The following is a 15,210-nucleotide window of genomic DNA, read 5'->3' on the forward strand; positions in this document are numbered from 1 at the left end:
CGGGGCTCAGTGGTTAAGCGTGGACCTATGAACCAGGAGGTCACAGTTCAATTCCAGGTCAGGGCACGTGCCGGTTGCAGGTTCGATCCCCAGTAGGGGCTGTATAGGAGGCAGCCGATTAAAGGTTCTCTCTCATCATTGATATTCTATCCCTCTCACCCTCTCCCTTCCTCTCTCTGAAATCAATTAAAACATTAAAAAAAAATAAGAATAAGTCAACATATTGAAGTTTTTGAATGCAGAAAGAGGGAAGGAAGAGTAGAAAAGAGAAAAGTGGTGATAAGAGGAAGATCAGAAGAGAGAAGAAAAGAAATGGATGGTTTTATAAACTCCAACTCAAATGCTATAATCAAGGCAGCTCTTTCTTCTAGCTTCCTAATTCCTTGCTAGTCTAACATACTAGATGTACTAGGACAAAATTAAGTATGTCTTTTTTAAAAAGAAATAATGTGTTTTTATTGATTTTAGTGAGAGGAACAGAGAAGGAGAGAGAGATAGAAACATTGATGAGAGAGAAACATCAATCAGCTGCTTCCTGCATGCCCCTCACCAGGGATCAAGCCTGTAACACGGGCATATGCCCTGACTGGGCATTGAACCATGAACTCCTGGTTCATGGGACGACACTCAACCAACTGAGCCACACCAGCTGGGCAAAATTAAGTATGTCTTAAAGAACTTGCAAGAGAGAGACAGTGTGTGTGTTTTTAGTGGCTGGGGGGAAGGAGGGGGCAAGAGGAGAAAGGAAAACATCTGCAGTCGTTGAGTGCAGGTTGCTTATCATAGCAACAGCTTTCCAGCAGCAATATGACCCGATATTGTCATCAGAAGACTTGTTTAGTTTTCGTTTCTGAATGTGAAGACTCAAACGTAAGAGGAGAGTATTTTATAGTTGCCACTGCCTTTAAAATCACATCCTCAGCCCCAGTTTCTGTATGCGAGGAACCAGTTCCAGAGTGGCTACGTGAGAGTGTCTCCAGGAGGAACGATGTTGTTTCTGGACAGACCAGTCTGTCTCCACTTTTGATTTTTACTGCTCCAGGATGTTTAGTCCCTATTCCAGGAAGGCATGGCAAGGGTGGCCATTTCTGCTGTGACCTCATGGGGCGTTTCAGAAGTCTCACTATCCTCCACCATTGTGTTCACTGGCTCCAAGCCAGCAGACACGCATTCGAACCTCTGTCCCTGTGACCATTCCCAGCACTTCAGGGAACCGTAGCCTGGCCGTTGTTATAATATTTCACATCCACAAAACATAATATTTTTGACAACTGCTCCAATTCCTAGGAGCACTCACATCTATAAGGCACTACACAAGCCTTAAGATTCAGTGAAACATTGAGAGGGCTTTAAAGGAGATCATATGAAAAAGAAATATATATATATATACTTCTCCAGAAAAACATCAATCTTAGCCTGTGTGGTGGACAGAATGCTGTCACAGTGTTAACAACAGTGAAACTAATTGTTAATCTGCTGCTGCTCTTCCAGTCAGCTACTTTTCATCAGGGCCAAAAAGAACATTCTGGCAAGACTAAAACTATCCACCTGGTTTAAAGGGGACAGATCCAGGAACACAGTGCGATTCTGAAATCTTTGGGAGTGAAAAGGCATCATTCTGTTCCTTGTCCATCCCATCCAAATTTTGCCCTAGCAAGGTAGATCAAGTTCATTCGTGTTCTCTAAGCCCTTCCCAAAGATCTTTTTTCTCTCTTAGGTTTCTCAAGTTTACTTATTTTATTTTTTGTTCCTCGCTCAAATTTATTTAATTTTTTTTAAAATTGGGAGTAAATGTGATTTTTAAAAATATGTATAGCTGGAGGAACCCTTCATACCCTCTGCCCCTCCCCCTCCCGTTCCCAGCCCCCCTTAAAAAATAAAATAAAGTAAAATAATATGTATAGCTGCTTTATTTACTATACCAGTATTTTCCATTGATTTTTAGAGAGAGTGGAAGAGAGAGGGAAAGACAGACAGACAGAAAGATTGGTTGCCTCTTCCACACACCCTGACCAGGGCGGGAGCTGGGGAGGACCCTGCAACCAAGTCATGTGCCCTTGACCCGAATTGAACCCAGGACCCTTTGATCTTCAGGCTGATGTTCTATCCATTGAGCCACACTGGCTGGGGCTTTATTTATTTTGAATTAATCTTTATTGTTGAAAGTATTACAGATGTCCCGTTTGTTTGTTTTTTCTCATTGACCTCCTTCACCCTGTACCCACCCCTCCCAAGCCTTCATGCTTTATTGTCTGTGCCCATGGGTTACCCTTCCCAAAGATCTTAAAGATGAAAGAACACAGTTGAGATGCTGGTAAGAAATGTTATTCTAGCCCTAACCGGTTTGACTCAGTGGATAGAGCATCGGCCTGTGGACTGCAGGGTCCCAGGTTCGATTCCGGTCAAGGGCATGTACCTTGGTTACGGGCACATCCCCATTGGGGGGTGTGCAGGAGGCAGCTGATTGATGTTTCTCTCTCATCGATGTTTCTAACTCTCTATCCCTCTCCCTTCCTCTCTGTAAAAAATCAATAAAATATATTTTTTTAAAAGTTATTCTAAGTATAGAATTTCATCAGCATTAAGAATTTGATTATGCATGAAAATTAAAGATTTATGCAGACACATCAGAGAAATATGTGTTCAAGATTCACAGTAAACACCAAGTGAATGATAAGCAGCCTGTTTTTGCTACATGTTCTCCCATTTATCTGCCTTGCGTGGGAGTACATGCTAAATTCTGTACTTCAAAAGAATGCCTGAGGACTAGGCCTGAATAAAAAGGGCTACAGTAAGAAGAAAAGATAAAAAGAAAAAAAATAAATGGGGTAGATTGGATTCAATCTTCTTTTCTGGACCCCAAGACAAATTAACTGAAGTGCAAAATATATTTTTAAGTCATGTTTTTCTTTGTTGGCATAATGGCAAAAATACTCTCTTGGCCAACGGGCAGGGAATAGAATACACTAGTAAAGACTCAAGTTTTTCTGTTGCCAATTTGGCCATATGAATCAGGAACTTCAAAAACTGCCTGACTTTTTAAATCACCAACTGCACTGAGGCAATAATCAGACAAGAGTACAAATATATAAAGATGTGCATCACAGCTTTCTTATTTTTAAATTAAATTTGCAGAGGTTGGGGGTGGGGGTAAGAGATCAACCGAAGGACTTTTATGCATGCATATAGGCATAACCAATGGACATAAGACACTGGGGGGTAGGAGAGGCTGGGGGATTGTCAAGGGGAAGAAGACATATGTAATACTCTTTGTAATACTTTAAGCAATAAAAAATAAAGCTACAAAAAAATTTAAATTTGCAGGGATAACATTGGTTAATAACATTATATAAATGTCATGTGTACAGGTTTGTAATAACACAAGATCATTATACAGTACTGTGTGCCCACCACCTGTCTAGCCTCCTTTCATCACCATGTATTTGATTCCCTTTACCCTCTTCATCTTTCCCCTCCCCCGACTCCCTTCTGGTAACTACCATACTGTTGAATCTATGAGTTTGTTTTTTGTTTGTTTGTTTTGAAGCTCACATGTGAGTGAAATAATATGGTTCTCCTCCTTTTCCATCAGATTTATTTTACTATAATATTCTCAAGAATCACCCATGTTGTTGCAAATGGCAATATCTCATCTTTTTAATGGCTGTGTAGTATTCCCTTGCATATATGTACCACATCTCCTTTATCCATTACCCATCAAAGTACACTTATGTTGTTTCCATGTCTTGGCTATTGTGAATAATGCTGCAATGAACATATATCTTTACCAATAAATGTTTTCAAATTTTGAGGTAGATACCCAGAAGAGAGATTGCTGGGTCATGTGGTAGATCTATTCTAATTTTTGAGGAACCTCCATACTATTTTCCATAATGCTTACATCAATTCACACTCCCACCAGCACTGTGCAAGGGTTCCCTTTACTCCATATTTCTCCAACACTTGTTATTTCTGTCTTATTGATAATAGTCATTCTAATAGGTATGAGGTGGTACCTCATTATAGTTTTGATTTGCATTTCCTTTACAAGTAATGATGCTAAGTATTTTTTCATATCTCTGTTGGCTGTCTGTATGTCTTCCTTGGAAAAGTGTCTATTTAGGTCCTCTCCCCATTTTATTTTTTAGTTCTTTTTAATTTAACTTAATTTCATCTCCATTTTTTAATTGGACTGTTTGTTTTGTTGTTGTTGAGTTGTATAAGTTTTCCATATATATATACATTGCAGTAGGTTGATTGCCTTGGAAAGGTGGGTAGAAGCGTGGCAGTAGCATGGCAGTAACATGGCAGTGATGTAAAGGCTTTAGATATAAGCAGACTTGGAATCATGTCTTGTTCTGCAATTAACCAGCTGGGTGTCCTAGGGGAATTTATTGGACCTAAGTCCAACTCTTTTCCTTCGTATGGATAATCAAAGGAGGTAATGAAAATAGAACACTTGGCAATGAGATTGCCATGAAGAGATATTGAAGCTTAAAGGGACTATTGATTTAAAAAAAGATATTGTTGGGTGTTATAGACTGAATATTTGTGTCCTCTGAAATTTTATATGCTGAGATCTGAATCGCAGTGTGATTATATTTGGAGGTGGAGGCCTCAAGGAGGTGATTAGATCATGAGGGTTGAGCCCTCACGAATGGGATTGATACCAGCCCGATGACCCTCAGGGCTTTTGTGCCTGCCTCTGTGAAGCCAAACACAGGACACAGGTGCTGATGGAAGGAAAGTGATTTCTTCAGGTGCCCACCTGAAAAGCTGGCAGGCTCATGCCTTAACATCTCAGGGCAGGCAAAAGGCTTTAATAGGGGGCTTGTGGGGAGAGGGGAACTCAGGAATTCTGGTGGCATGCAGTTTCGAATTCCAGCTATCAGGTGGTTTTGATATTCTCTTCCGTGTGTGTCAGCATCTGGTGTTTGTTTTTTGTTTGTTTGTTTGTTTTTCTCTCTGCCAGTTTCATTGATGATCTCTGGGTACAGGATGTTGCAGACCTGGCCAGCCATTGGCACCTGCTATACTCCTGTGGTCGAGGCCAGCAAAAGGGGAACTGGAACTGCTGCTGCCTGTAACATGCTTATAAGGAAACTGTCAGTATCCGTTCCTTTACCAGTTCATTCGTATATTTTATTCTAATTCCATTTCATGGGTTGGTCAGAGTAGTATAAAGCTTTTATTCCCGCCCACTAGCATGGCTCAATGGTTGAGCGTCAACCTATGAACCAAGGGGTCATGTTCCAATTCCCGCTCAGGGCACATGCCCAGGTTGTGGGCTTGATCCCCAGTGGGGGCTGTGCAGGAGGCAGCAGAGGTACAGAATAATCACACTCTTGTCAAAGATATACAGATCTATATATTCATTAGTAGCTAAATAATTATTGAGCATTTACTAACTGACAAGCACTTCATTAGGCAAAGAGAAATATAATAATGAGCCCAAAATTAGATGGGCCCTGACTTCCTGGAGTCAACAGTCAACAACTGGTTACTGATTGTGATTAATTGAGTGTAAAATCCCAGTGATGATGCCAGAGAGGAACGGGGTAGTGAAAACAGACAATAGCAGGATTTGATCCATTCAGAAGAGCAGGGATATTTCCTAAAGAAATAGCAGTTGAGCAAAGACAGAAGGATAAGTCGGCCTTGACCAGATGAGATGGGGGTGAAGAGGTACAGTGTACAAGCTAAGCACATTGAGTCTGGAGTCAGCCAAGTGCCCTTCCAAACCGCATTCTGCCGCTCACCAGCTCCTGTGATTCTAGGCCTGTCATGCAATCCCTCTGTCCCATCAACTTCACCTGTAAAATGGAAATACATAGATTTAATGATTGTTATGAGGAGTGAATGAGATAATATGAGAAGTGCTTAGCATCGTACCTAATATATAGCAAATATTCAATAAGTGCTAGATAGTACTTAAGGGGGGAAAAAAAGAATAGAGATCCAAGTGCAAAAGGGAACAGTGTATGCCAAGGCCCCATGGGAGTGTAATAATAAACAAAAAGAAATGAAGCCCTGATGTACAGTAGTCTCCCCTTATCCTCGGGGGATACGTTCCAAGACCCCCAGTGAATGCCTGATACCTCAGATAGTACCAAGCCATATATATATATATCCCCAAAATGTATACACACACTTTGAATAATTATAAAGGCAATGTTATTAAACTATATTTCTTTTTCAAAACTGAGCTGTTAAAGTGTGTACACAATTTTGGGGGGATGCCTTGTATATATACTATGCTTTTTCCTATACAGATATTCCTTTTCACTTAAAGGGAGCACCTTATGGCTTCTCTTGGGCATATCTGAATCACTAGCATCGAGACTCTTGCACTTTGGGGCCATTATTAAGTAAAATAAGAGTCGCTTGGACACAAGCACGGCCATCCTGAGACAGTTGATCTGATACCCAGGTGGCTGTGAAGTGGCTAACGAACAGGTGGGTTGTGTATACAGTTTGGCCACTCTGGACAAGGGGATGATTCACATCCTGAGAGATTTCACCACATTACTCAGAACAGCACACAATATAAAACGTACGAATTGTTTATTTCTGGGATTTTCCATTTACTATTTTCAGGCCACCGTGGACTGAGGGTAGCTGAAAATATGGGGGAAAAGGTTGTGGATAAGTGGAAACTACTGTATATTCTGTTTTTATTCTAAAAGCTGCTGGAAGCCATTGAAGGTTATATTCCAAAGTCCCCGTCATTCTCCCTCCCCACCTTTGTGCGACAGCCCCACTCGCCTACTCGGGCTCTCTAGTACTTGTCACCAGGTCTTTCACATAACGTTCCCTTTTCATAGACTGTTCTTTCCAACTATGTCCTCCGAGTTCCTTTCTTTATTTTTTTAAGTATTTTTATTGATTTCAGGGAGGAAGGGAGAGGGAGACAGACAGAAATATCAATGATGAGAGAGAATTATTGATAGGCTGCTTCCTGAACACCCCCCCACTGGGGATCGAGCCCATAACCTGGGCATGTGCCCTTGATGGGAATCAAACTGGGGACCTTTCAGTCCACAGGGAGATGCTCTACCCACTGAGCAAAACCAGCTAGGCCTCCTAGTTCCTTTATATTTCAGCTTAAGTGCCACTCCCTGGGAGAAACCATCCCTGGTCTCAACTAGATAAGCACCTTGTGAATACCTCCCTTGGTACACATGCCCGCTGTGTCTGATTGGTGTCTGTCTCCCCCACCTACATCTCCCCAGGTTGAGACATTGTCTATGATTGCACACAGTTATGCCTCCAACCATTACCACAGTGGCTGGTCTATAGTAGGTGCTTATTTCATATTGGCTAATGGAAGACAGAAAGGATGGAAGAGAAGGGGAAGGATGTGGAGAAATTGAGGGGGGTGTTGTAGAGAGGTGATGATATCAGTTCCAATTTAGACTTGATTTTAATTTAAAATTTTTAAAATCAAATTTTATTGATTTTGAGTGGTGCATCTAGGAACAGATGTTCTCAAAACAGGGAAAAGGGATTTGAAGTTTAAAGAAAGGCAGATCACACCCGGCTGGAATGGCTCAGTGGTTGAGCATTGACCTATGATCCCCAGTGGTTTGGGATCACTAACTGTCAATGTGGACAGGTTACCAAGTCTGAGTCGCCTTTAAACCCAGACAGAGACATATGATCCAGTCGCAGCCAGGCAGACTCCCAAAACTGGCTTCCCGTATCCCCAGGCTGCTTTATACCCAGCTGGCCACTCAGAACAACCAAATATTGATCATGCAGAAATGAGATTCTTGATTTGGCATCTGGAGTTTATCAAGTACTTAGTGATATCTGTCAGTCATAGATAGGGTTATTAAAACATGCATCCTCTCACCTTTCCCAGGCTTCCTCACTGGGTTGTTGCAGAGATCCAAAGAGAAAATGCATGTGGAGAGACTGTCAAAATATCAAGTGTCAAACAAAAGAGTATGACATTGCCATTATAGAGATCAACTGCCAACATTCAGGGTGGCTTTTTCTTCTTCCTAGAAAGGAAAGAAACATTTCATGGGAGTCCATCTTTTCTGATACCTCAGTGAGACTTGGAAATCGGACAAACCTGGGTTTAAATCTGGCTCAGTTATTTTATAGATCCTATTCCTGGGTCAGGGGCTGAGCTTTTCGAAGCCTTTGTTCTCATCTGTAAGATAATCAATAGCACCACCTCACCCCACAAAGTTGTTTTTTAGATAATGCCTATAAGTGCTGTGTGCATAGTGCCAGGCATATAGTACTTAATAAGTGTTCATGTTTAATATCATCACTATCTTTAGTAGTGTTCTGAGGAGCAGTGACCCAGTGGAAGAATCACAGAATCGCAAATCTTTCAGCATCCTCTCATCCAGGCGGTAGCACCCCAGATCCCAGATCCCAGATGTTGAGTTCAATGGCAGAACTCCCTGCAACCCAACGGAGTGTTCTTGCTCTCCTCACTCCCTCCAGAATTAAGGGCATTTAGTACGTGTAGCTGTACTTGGAAAGGGATCTCTGAGGGGACAGGGAGGATCAATTATAACTTGGGTCAAGTTCTATATGAGATGCCAAATCCATTCTGAGACAATGTAGAGAGATCTACCCTGGGGACTACACAGGAAAGACATAGCTAGTGTTCATTCCAGGCCTGCTCTTTTCTTATCTTAGCTGTGTGATCTTGAGTAAGTCATTTCACCATTTTGGGCCTTATCATCCTTAACTCTGAAATGAGGGGCGGGGTTATGTAAGAAGGGCATGGAGTTAGAGATTGCCTCTAAGTTCTCTCCACATTTCCGTTGTTATGATCCTATGCTGGTAGACTAATTGATGCCTGTCCATCCTTTGTTTGCCCCTGGCAAATGTTCGTTAAATGCTAGCTCCTCCCCCAAGTAAATTCCATTTTAAAAATCATTTTCATACTATCTAAATCCCTATGAAATTTCTAATTGTCATTCAACAAAAAAACAACAACTATTAAATCAATAGTAACTGCGCTTTAAAAAATAAAGAAAACATTAACAATTAATTTATTGATCACTGGTGAACGTCACTTAATTGGCAGGTAGAATCACCTTAGTGATGTTGAGTAATCTAGACAAAGAACATGAAAGAAGGAAAGTTCCTGCTTGTAGTCATTAGAACAAGGTGAGGCTAATTTTCTTTCCTTCTGTTTTTTTCAATATTTTATTGATTTCAGAGAAGAAGGGAGAGGGAGAGAGAGAGATAGAAACGTCAATGATGAGAGAGAATCATTGATTGGCTGCCTCCTGCATGTCCCCTACTGGAGATGAGCCTGCAACCTGGGCATGTGCCCTGACCGAGAATTAAACCATGACCTACTGGTTCATAGGTCAACGTTCAATCACTGAGCCACGGCTGGGCAAAGCTTATTTTCTTTTCTGCTTCTTGGAAGAAAGTTTTGAGCACAGAATTGTTATAATGTACTCGAAGAAAGATGTCCCTTTGGGAGAGTAGCAAAGGCTACAGGCTGGGGACACCGTGAGCTTCTCTGAATAGGTTTACTTATCTGGAAAGAACTGTAGTTTGAGCGCAAGCAGAAATGTGCGTGTGGGCACATCAGAATGGAACGTTGAAACCAGGCTTATTCCAGAAAATGCTCGGAGGAAGTAATGATGAGGGATAAGTGAGTAATGAGGATCCCATTAGTTAAAGACCTAAAGTTCTAGCCATAGGAGTTAAAAATTTACATGAGAGACACTTGGGAATTATGTGGTTTTGAAAATGGAAGAGTTTTTTTCCCCCTTGTCTCTAAATTGCAGTGTGTGGGCACACTTTCTCTCCACACCCATGAGAAAAAATAACCCATCCAACACAGAAATACCAGATCTAAAATGCTGTGAGGAGTCACTTAATTTAAACCCAGCCCTTCTCTGTGTTGCTTCTTTGAGGCAAGGTGCCTGGAACATAACTGCAAATTCAGAATTAGAATGGGTGGAAAGAATAAATAATGGTAAGATGTCCTAAAGCACCAAGTCCCTGTTTATGTTCACCTGACAAAACTGCTTTTAGTGTCAGAGGAAAGCGATTATGACATGTGCAGGCGGGAAAGGACAGCATCATCGTGGAGACCAGGACAGACTTATCCCGGGCTCCCAGGCTAGGGATTCTACAAGGAGAACAGTAGTGAAACCCACTTCCAACCATTCATTTATGAAGCAGAATCAACTATTGCTGTTCTCCTCACCATCCTGCTGCTGTTTGTCATCATTTCATTGTTTTTATCTTTTGCACTAGTTTTATACTTTATTAACTAAACAACACAAGTCTGTGAATTCTTTCTGCAAGTTGATTTCAGGCTTGCTTTCTCTATTGTCTAAGACAAGTGGTCAATGCCCTCACAATGATTAAATGCAGAAGATAATTCTTAATCCTTTTTTTTCTTTTAACATTTGACACTATAAAGACCTACACATTTGGTTCCTGATTCTCCCCCAGTTCCTCTCATACTTTTTAAACTGCTCAAGTGTTCTTGTGGTTCTCAACCTTCCTAATGCCGCGACCCTTTAATACAGTTCCTCATGTTGTGGTGACCCCCAATTTCATTGTTACAAATTGAACATAATTAAAGCATAGTGATTAATCACAAAAACAATATGTAATTATATATGTGTTTTCCGATGGTCTTAGGCAACCCCTGTGAAAGGGTCGTTCGACCCCCAAAGGGGTTGCGACCCACAAGTTAAGAACTGCTGCTTTAATTGTTAGAGCAGTTTTAGGTTCACAGCAAAATTAAGCAGAAGGTACAAAGATTTCCCATATTCCCCCTGCCTCCACATGTGCCCTGACCAGTAATCAAACTGGAGACCTCTTGGTGCTTGGAACAAGGCTCAACCAACTGAGCCACATGGGCCAGGGCTCAATGTTGTTTTAATTTGCATTTTCCTGATGACATATGGAGCATCTTTTCATGTGCTTATTTGCCATATTCTTTGGTAAACTGTCTGTTAATATCTTTAATTATTTAATTAAAGATATTATTTAATCAGGTTTTTTTATTTCCTTATTGTAGAATTTTAAGAGTTCTTTGTAGCCCTGCCTGGTAGGGATCAGTTGTGGGGCTCATCCTATTCTCTCTCTCCCCCCGCTCCTCTAAAAATCAATAAAAACATCCTCAGGTGAGGATTTTAAAATAAATAAATAATATTTTTTAAAAAGTTATCAACAAACCCAAGGTCACCTAGATTTTTCTCCTCTGTTATCTTCTAGGATTTTTATATAGGATTTTTTTTAGTTCTGGATCTGTGACCCATGTTGAGTTCAGTTTTGTGAAGTGTGTAAGAACTGTGTCTAAATTTTCCTCCCCTCGTCCAAGAGGTCTTTTTCCTACCTCTTACTGCATTTATTTTCTTAGATTTATCTCTAGATAAATATTTACTTTTATCCTGATTGCTCTCATTTATTCACTCTCCTGTCTTCTAGGAAAGTCCTCGAATACCAGTCCATGGACTAGCGACATCAGAATCAGTCAGGGCAGGGGTCCTCAAACTTTTTAAACAGGGGGCCAATTCACTGTCCCTCAGACCGTTGGAGGGCCGGACTATAGTTTAAAAAAAAACTATGAACACTGCACATATCCTATGCACACTGCACATATCTTATTTTGAAGTAAAAAGACAAAATGGGAACAAATACAATATTTGTATTTGCATATGGCCAGTGGGCCGTAGTTTGAGGACCCCTGAGTCAGGGTGTTTATTAGAAATACAGCTTCATAGGTGCCCCCAAGATTGAAACTTCTGGGACTCAGAATTTTAACATAATTTTAAGCAGGGAATCATATTTAAGGATTGTAGGCGATTCTGAGGAGCAGAAAACCTTGGTGATCACTGTTCTAGGAGATGCTGATGATATTCACACTTATTTCTTTAGTCAATCCTACGAGTTTCCTAAGCCCCAACATAAAGACACACTCTTATCCTTGACCTTGAACAAGCCATTGTTATAGAACTAAAGAGGACTAAAAGGGTCCATTTGCTGCATGCACAAAGCCCAATAAGACATGAACAGGAGCCCTAACTGGTTTGGCTCAGTGGATAGAGCGTCGGCCTGCGGACTGAAAGGTCCCAGGTTTGATTCCAGCCAAGGGCATGTACCTTATTGCAGGCACATCCCCAGTAGGAAGTGTGCAGGAGGCAGCTGATCGATGTTCCTCTCTCATCGATGTTTCTAACTCTATATCCCTCTCCCTTCCTCTCTGTAAAAACACAATAAAATATATTTTTCAAAAAAAAGAACACTAACTACAACTCTGTCTCTGTAGTCAATAGACCCAGGTCCTGTTTCTAAGACTACTGGAGGCTGACCATAACCTCACTGTCCTGAAGGCTTAACGATTAAGCAAGGGAGAGGGAGGTGGGTGAGTCAGGGAGCTGGGTGAGGCCAGTTTGAGTCAAAGGGGAAAAAAAATCAAAATAAAAGGCCAGATGAAAGAAAATAAGGTTTCTGTACAGTTACAAATTTAGCATCTCTCAGCCCAATTTTCTCTTCTACAAAGTGAGAATGATAACATTTTCTCCCTTCCTGAGTTGTCCGGGCATTGTGTATTGCACTATTCTGACTCCCCCATTGAAAAAGCACTCAATAAAAAACAGCTGTCATTATTTTCTGTCCTCCTGTTGCACTTACCATGTGGTAAGAGACGTCTTCCCAGATGGGGCTCTCTCTCTCCTCAAGACTATGAGCTTGTTAGCAGCAAAGACACGGTCTTGTTCATCATTGTCCACCAGGATCCGGCACATGGTAGCCATTTGACAAATGCCTTGACTGGGTGACAAATACATAACCAAGTGAATCAGTTATTCACATAGTTCGTTACAGAATATTTTAAAATATGTCTGTGTGTGTGTGTGTGTGTGTGTGTGTGTCTAGGGAGGAACAAAAGAGGCATAGAGTTGTGGCAAGAATAAGAAAAGAGGGTGCTAACAACTTTTCTTATGAGACACAGCATCTTTCTATTGTGGATGGTGGAAGGGCACCAGGTGTTAGACGGGCGGGGTCAGGCAGGACCTGGGTTCAGCAACCTCGGAGTTCTGGCTAGGAAAGAGTTCAGAGACGAGACTCAAACTACAAGAGAACATTTATTTGGACAATCTCAGAGACAGAAGAAGTAATCTGTCGAAGAAATGGGTTTAGGAAACAAGTTATAGAAGTAAAGGAAGGGCCCTTGGAGCTTGGGAGTGAGGAAGGTAATGGTAAGGCACCCCTAGAACTTCACGGGGTGGGGGAAGAGAAAGCCTTAGGGGTGAGGGTTCTCCCAGAAGGCAGAGTGCACTGGGTCCTAAGGGTTTTGAGGGTGGAGCTTTTAGGGGAGGTCCCAGGGGAAGATCGCAATGGAATGTTCGGCAGCTTTCCAGGTGTGTCCTTTCAGGGTCAGGTCTCCACTGATTGACTGGTCAGCACCAGGGCAGGGGGTCATTAGTCAATGCAGCTGGTCCTGAGGGCAGCCATGGGGTCACTTGTCTGGTTTTGCTGCTTTTCTTGGTCTGGGGCTGAAATACAGCTGAGGCCTAGATGCTATCTCTAGGGAGGAAAGGTCAGGGAGTCCAAACGGCATGACCATCTATATGCTAGGGGAGAAAAGGTCACCCTTGGGACCAGGCCCCACCCTACAAGTGCCCTTTGCTAGTCACCCAGGGCTTTCCACCTTCTGTACTTGGCCCATCGGCCTTGCTCTGCGCATGTCTCTCTAACTGCCTACCACATTTCCTGTTAGTGCCCAGAAAAACTGGAGTAAAACTGGAGTGAGTCTGTGGTTAGATCTGTGCCCCTTCTCTTTACTTGACTGCAGTATGAACTCTAACATTTTTGCCATTTTAAAAAAATTTTTATTGATAGGTTTTCTTGCTTTTTATTATTAATCATTATCATTATCATTATTACTATTACTACTACTACTACTACTACTACTACTAGAGGCCTGGTGCACAAAATTTGTACACGGGTAGGGTCCCTAAGCCTGGCTGGCGATCAGGGCCCATCAGGGCTTCCTGCTGCCGACCAGGGCCTTCCTTCTTTCTGTGCCACCACCCGCTGGTGGTCAGATCACATCATAGTGAGCGATTGAACTCCCAAGGGGACACTTTGCATATTAGTCCTTTATGTATATAGATTATTAGAGAGGATGGGAGGGAGAGAGAAAAAGAAAAACATCAATGTGTGAGAAACATTGATCTGTTGCCTCCTGCACATGCCTGACTGGGGATCAAACCCAAAACCTGGGTATGTGCCCAGACCGGAATGGAACCCTCCACCTTTTGGTGCCTGGGACCACGCTCCAACCAACTGAGCCACACTGGCCAGGGCCATTTTGGCCCCTTTGACTTTCCTTTCTGGGCACTAAGCTGCAGTCACTGTCACCAAGGAAACAGCAGCGATGCCTCCTTCCTCACAGCTCTGCACAGCTACACTCTGGCTGCCTTTGTCCACGGAGCTAGCTACGTTCTTTGTGTGCACACCCCTAAGTCGACCGTCCTCTACACAGAACTTTGCCCATTATTTTACCTTTTTTAAAAATGTGTCCCAAAAAAACTTGATGTCTACCCATTTCTTCCTGGCAATGGCCTTTTTCCAGACCTGTCCGTAATCTTAAACGCACCATTTTTGGGTCCCTTAGGAGCAAATATAAAAATTGCCTGTTTAGCCTTGTGGCGTGGGGAATATAAGGGAGGGTCCATTTTCAAGCATGCAACCGAGCATGCATCATGGGTTTCCCTTTTAAAAGCACGGTAGACCAAAAATAAACCTGAGGGAGGGCAGCTGTGGAGTTCGAACATGTGGAAAACTCCACGGGCGGCCGTTATGTAACAAGGAGCATGCTAACTCTTTCACGCTTTTGGATGGACTTCCAACTCCGACACGTGAAAAGCTAAGGACACAAAACACACCTTAGCTCTCGGAGGAGCAAACGGCTCCCACTGAGCGGGGCCAGAGTTATTGCTCCAATCGGAGACCGGCCCTCCAGCCCCTTGATTGCTTCTTTACCCTCCTATCTTAATTGCTTTTTTTTTTTAACCCTCGCGTCCCAGGCGGGGCAGGCGAACCCCATCTCCCCGGAGCGCCTCTTCGGCTGCTTCTCTCCACGCCCGAAATCTCCCAAATCTCCCCACCTCTAGGCTGCAAACCCCAAAAGTTTTGCGGCGAGGAGGGCAAGAGAGGAGACGGAGCCAGGCCGGCGTGGCCCACCCGCCCCGGGCCCGC

The 15,210-nt window shown here is 42.5% G+C and overlaps 1 long non-coding RNA gene across 1 annotated transcript; it reads right to left on the reverse strand.

Annotated features, from left to right (window-relative positions):
- Positions 1–5,257: 5,257 nt before the first annotated feature.
- LOC102774364 lies at positions 5,258–12,986 on the reverse strand. The gene is made up of 3 exons (XR_435392.2): positions 12,640–12,986; positions 7,856–8,006; positions 5,258–5,813 (listed from the first exon to the last, which is right to left on the reverse strand). It is a non-coding gene; the product is annotated as an uncharacterized LOC102774364 (long non-coding RNA).
- Positions 12,987–15,210: the final 2,224 nt, after the last annotated feature.

Source organism: Myotis davidii, unplaced genomic scaffold (genome assembly GCF_000327345.1).
Source record: "Myotis davidii unplaced genomic scaffold, ASM32734v1 scaffold175, whole genome shotgun sequence".
NCBI classification, from domain to species: domain Eukaryota; kingdom Metazoa; phylum Chordata; class Mammalia; order Chiroptera; family Vespertilionidae; genus Myotis; species Myotis davidii.